The sequence below is a fragment of the Chiloscyllium plagiosum genome, chromosome 11, assembly GCF_004010195.1.
Source record: "Chiloscyllium plagiosum isolate BGI_BamShark_2017 chromosome 11, ASM401019v2, whole genome shotgun sequence".
Classification (NCBI taxonomy): Eukaryota; Metazoa; Chordata; class Chondrichthyes; order Orectolobiformes; family Hemiscylliidae; genus Chiloscyllium; species Chiloscyllium plagiosum.
This window is the reverse complement of record NC_057720.1, coordinates 93,635,864-93,641,409: the sequence shown is the minus strand read 5'-3', so window position 1 is coordinate 93,641,409 and position 5,546 is coordinate 93,635,864.

The window sequence follows — 5,546 nt, the reverse complement described above, 5'->3', positions numbered from 1 at the left end:
CTCCTTGGATGCTGCCTGACCTGCTGCGCTTTTCCAGCAACACATTTTCAGCCCGGATCTCCAGCATCTGCAGCCCTCACTTTCTCCTCGAAGAGTATTGCAAGGGCTGGTGATGATCTGAGAAAATAATCCCTTCTCCTCTCCGTCTTAAATGGAGACCGTCTTATCCTGAAACTTATTTCTAGATTCTCCCACGATGTGGGGGGGGGGGGGGGAGGGAAATCACCCTCTCAGTGTCAACTCTGTTAAAACCCCTCTGGATCTTCCATCTGTCAGCTTGTCAACATCAATGAGTATCAATGCGACCTGAATAACCTTTCCTCACAAGGTGACCCCTTCATCGCGGGAATCAGTTAACTGGGCTACTTCCAAAGCAATCGTGACGATTGGACTAAAAACTCAAGGAATGACCTCAGCACAAGCAGGCCATTTGGCCCATTGAGTCTGTTCTATCATTTGATCGTGGCTGATGTTTCTCAACCCCATTCTTCTGCTTTCTCCCTCTAACCCTTGATCCCCTTACCAACCAAGAACCCTGTCTATCTCTGCCTTAAATACACTTAATGGCTTGGCCGTCACAGCCCACTGCAGCAATCAGTTCCACAGATTCACCACCCGCTGGCTGAAGGAATTCCTTCTCATCTCAGTCGGAAAGGACTACGCCTTCACTCTGACACTGTGCCCTTGGATCCTAGTCACCCCGACTAGTGGAAACATCATCTCCACGTTGAGTCATAGAGTCCTACAGAATGGAGACAGGTTCATGCCGACCAAAATGTCCATCAATGCAGGCCCATTTCCCTGCATTTGGCCCATATTCTTCTGAACCTTTCCTATCCATGTATTTGTCCAAATGCCTTTTAAATGTTGTTAATGTACCCTCCTCAACCACTTCCGCTATAGACAGGCAGGAGGCTGCAAGTAGGCAGCATCAGGAGAAGTCGATGTTTCGTGTGTAACCCTTGTCCATCTGATGCTGTCTGACCTGCTGTGTTCTTCCAGCCTTCTGCCTGTCTATTTTGGGTTCCAGCATCTGTAGTTTTTTTTTTGTCTTCAAACACTTCCACTGGCAGCTCATTCCATATCCATACCACCCTCTGTGTAAAAAAAAATTCCCCTCAGGTTCCCTTTTATTTTTTCCCCGATAACCTTAAACTGATATTCTCTAGTTCTTAATTCCTCAATCCGAGGAAAAAGCCCAAGTGCATTCACCCTATCCATGATCTTATCATAAGATCTCCCCTCAGTCTCCTACTTTCTAAAGAAAAAAGTCCTAGCTTGTCCAACCTCTTCCTATAACTCAGACCATTGAGTCCTGGCAACATCCTTGTAAATTTCCTCTGCACCCTTTCCAGTTTCTATAGCAAGGTGACCAAAACTGAACACAATACTCCAAGTGCGGCCTCACCAACATCCTGTATAACTGCAACATAACTTCCCAACTTCTATACTCATTGCCCTGACTGATGAAGACCCAAAAGCCTTCTTCACTGCCCTGTCTACCTGTGACTCCACTTTCAGAGAATCGTGCACCTGAACTCCAAGGTCCCTCTGTTCCACTACATTCCTTAAGGATATACCATCCACCATGAACTCCCACCTTGATTTGACCTTCAAAAATGCAAACCTTACACATATCTATATCTAACTCAATTTGCCATTTCTCAGCCCACTTCCCCAGCTGATCAAGGTCCTGCTACAATATCCGATAACCTTCCTCACCATCCACGATGCCACCTATTTTAGTGACATCTGCAAACTTAGTAATCATGCCTTATACATTCTATTCAAGTCATTGATCTTGACAACAAACAGTAATGGTCCCAGCACTGACCAGAGGCACTTCACCAGTCACAGGCCTCCAGTCCAACAAGCATCCTCCCACTATTACCCTCTGCTTCCTACCGTCAGGCCAGTTGTGTATCCAATTTGCCAGCTCGCCCTGGACTCCATGCGATCTAATCTTCCAGAGCAGCCTACCATGTGGAACCTTATCAAAGACCTTAGTGACATTCATATAGACTACATCTACTGCCCTGCCCTTGTCAACCTTCCTGATCACTTCATCAAACAACTCTAACAAATTTGTGAGGCACGATCTCTCACGCAGAAAGCCTTGCTGACTAGTCCTAATCAAACCCTGTCTTTCCAAATGCATGTAGATCTTATCTCTCAGAATCTTCTCAAGTAACTTACCCACCACAGATGTTAAGCTCATTGATCTATAGTTCCCAGGCTTTTCTTTGCAGCCCTGCTTGATAATGGCACAACATTCGCTACCCTCCAGCCTTCCGGGACCTCACCCGTGGCTAATGATGATGCAGAAATATCAGCCAGGGCCCCTGTGATTTCTTCTCTCGCCCCTTGCAGTGTTCTTGGATATATCTGGTCAGGACCAGGAGATTTATCCAACTTCATGCATTCTAATACATCCAACACCTTCTCCACTGTCCCCAAGATATGACTACTAACTTCCTCAAGTTCCCAAATTCATTGAGGACCTCGCCCAACTCCTGTGGTTCCACACATACACATTCACTTTAGTCCTTGAGGGGCCCTATTCTCTCTCTAGTTATTCTTCTTCCTTTAATTTACTTAAAAAACCTCATTGGATTCACCCTAATCTTTTCAGCCAAGTCTATCTCTTGCCCCCTTTCCACCCTCCTGATTTCCTTCTTCAGTAAACTCCTGCATTCCCTGTATACCGCCAGGGATTCCCTTGATCCCAGCTCCCTGTACCTGAGCCATGTCTCCTTTTTTTCTGGTCAAAGCCTCGTTCTCTTGTCATCCAGGGTCCCCTATTCCTGTCAACCTTGCCCTTCACCTTCACAGGAACATATAGACCTAGAACTCTAGCTGTCTCACTTTTAAAGGCCTACCATTTACCAGCGGTCCCTTTGTCTGCAAACAAACTACTCCAATCAACCCCTGCAAGATCCTGTCCAATAAAATTCACCTTGCCCTATTTAGAAATGGAACCTATGGACCAATTTTGTCCCTCTCCATTACATTTTAAAATGAATAGCACTATGGTCACTTGTCCCAAAGTGCTCCCCCGCTGTCACCTCCATCCCCAGCCCTGCCCTATTTCTGAAGAGTAGGTCGAGTTTTGCTCCTTCCCGAGTAGGGCCCTCTAGACACTGCTTGAGGAAATGTTCCTGAATGCACTTAACAAATTCCATCCCATCTAATCCCTTAACACTTTGGCACTCCCAGTTTATGTTAGGAAAATTAAAATCTCCTAGTATGACAATTCTATTGCTCCTACAAGTCTCCCAATCTCCCTGCATATTTGTACCTCTAATTACCATTGACTATTTGGGGCCCTGCAGTACAACCCCAATAATGTCACTATCCCCTTCTTATTTCTTAGCTCCACCAACAAAGCCTCACTGGATGATCTTTCAGTTATTTCATCTCTGATTACTGCTGTGATACTCGCCTGAAACAAAAATGCAACTCCCCCTCCCCTCCTTTCACAACCACTGTCCTGCCTAAAGCACCTGTACCCTGGCACATTAAGCTGCCATTTCTGTCCCTCCATTAGCCATGTGTCTATACTGGCTATAATATCCCAGTCCCACGTACCTATCCACAGCCTGGGTTCATCGGCCTTACCTGTCAGCCCTCTTGCATTGAAATAGATGCAATTTAATCCAACAGACATTCCTCGCTCCCTGTCATGTTCCAGCCTGCCCCTGTTCAACGTACTGTTTCTCATTGCTGTCAATCCAGGCCTCCCAGTAAGTTCAAATCAGATCTCCCCTCAACCTTCTAAACTCCATTCAGCACAGACCCAGAGTTCCCAAACGATCCTCATATGATAAACGTCAGAGCTGCCTTCTTGAATCACTGCAATGTAGAAACATACACAGTTTTTAGGGAAGAAGTTCCAGGATTTTGACTCAGCAACAGTGGAGAAACAGTGATCTGTTTCCAAGTCAGGGTGGTGAGTGACTTGGAGGGGAACTTGCAGGGTGGTGGTGTTCCTCTATATCTACTGCCCTTGTCTTTCTAGATGGAAGTGGTTGCTGGTTTGGAAGATGCTATCTCAGGGCCTTGGTAAATGTGCGTGGTGCACACTGCTGCTACTGAGTGTTGGTGGAGGAGGGAGTGAATGTTAATAGATGTGTTACCAATCAAGTGGGCTGTTTTGTTCTGAATGATGTTGAGCTTCTTGAGTGTTGTTGGAGCTGCACTCATCCAGGCAAGTGAGGAGTATTCCATCGCACTGTTGACTTGTGACTTGTAGTTGGGCTTGAGGGAGTCTGGTGGTGATTATTCACTGCAGTACTCCTAACTTCTGACCTGTTCTTGTAGCCACTGTGAGTATGTGGAGAATTCAGCTGAGTTTCTGGTAACCCACCAGGGTGTTGATAGTGGGGGAATTCAGTGATGGTAACACCATTGAATGTCAAGGGACGATAGTTAGATTCTTTCTTTTGGAGATGTCACTGATCAGGTTGACATCATACTGCATTTTCCATCAGGAACTGATGAAATGGTCGAGGGCTGATATTCTTCTGCAATCCCATAGATCACATTCCCACTCAGTAATCTCTCTCCTCGGTCACCCCCAAAATGGACCTTTGTCAGAATCATGACTGCTCAGGAATGGAGGGGATGGAAATGTGTTGCTGGAAAAGCGCAGCAGGTCAGGCAGCATCTAGGGAAGCTGCTCAGGAATGGAGGGGGCCAGGATTGGCGCGATGTATCAAACTCGAAAGGGAGAAATGTTTTATCCCCAGCTCCAGTAATTTAGTACCGTTCAGCGTCAATCTACTTCCCTCACCCGAAACCCAAAATGCTCCATAAAATTGCCTCCTGACTGCCTATTTCCATCCTCCCACCTTGGCCTCTGGGTTCCGTGCTTGCCCTGAGCACCACTCAGGTGACTAGAAGGGAATATGGAAATTCATGTACACACAGAAAGATCCCACAAACAGCAATGAACCAGTCAACCATTTTCACTGAATGCTGATTGATGGGCAAATAGTAAACCAGGTTTACTTAGGAGAGCTACCATAGCCCTCTTTGATATAACATGCAAGTATGCTCCTGCCTTAATCCTACTCCTCTCCCTCGGTATCTCCTTCTTCACTCTCTATTGTGATGCGAGGTATATAGAGTCATAGTCATAGAGATATACAGCATGGAAACAGACCCTTCGGTCCAACCCGTCCATGCCGACCAGATATCCCAACCCAATCTAGTCCCACCTGCCAGCACCTGGCCCATATCCCTCCAAACCCTTCCTATTCATATACCCATCCAGATGTCTCTTAAATGTTGCAATTGTACCAGCCTCCACCACTTCCTCTGGCAGCTCATTCCATACACGTACCAACCTCTGTATGAAAAAGTTGCCCTGCAGGTCTCTTTTATATCTTTCCTCTCTCACCCTAAACCTATGCCCTCTAATTCTGGACTCCCCCACCCCAGGGAAAAGACTTTGCCTATTTACCCTATCCACGCCCCTCATAATTTTGTAAACCTCTATAAGGTCACCCCTCAGCCTCCGCGCTCCAGGGAAAACAGCCCCAGCT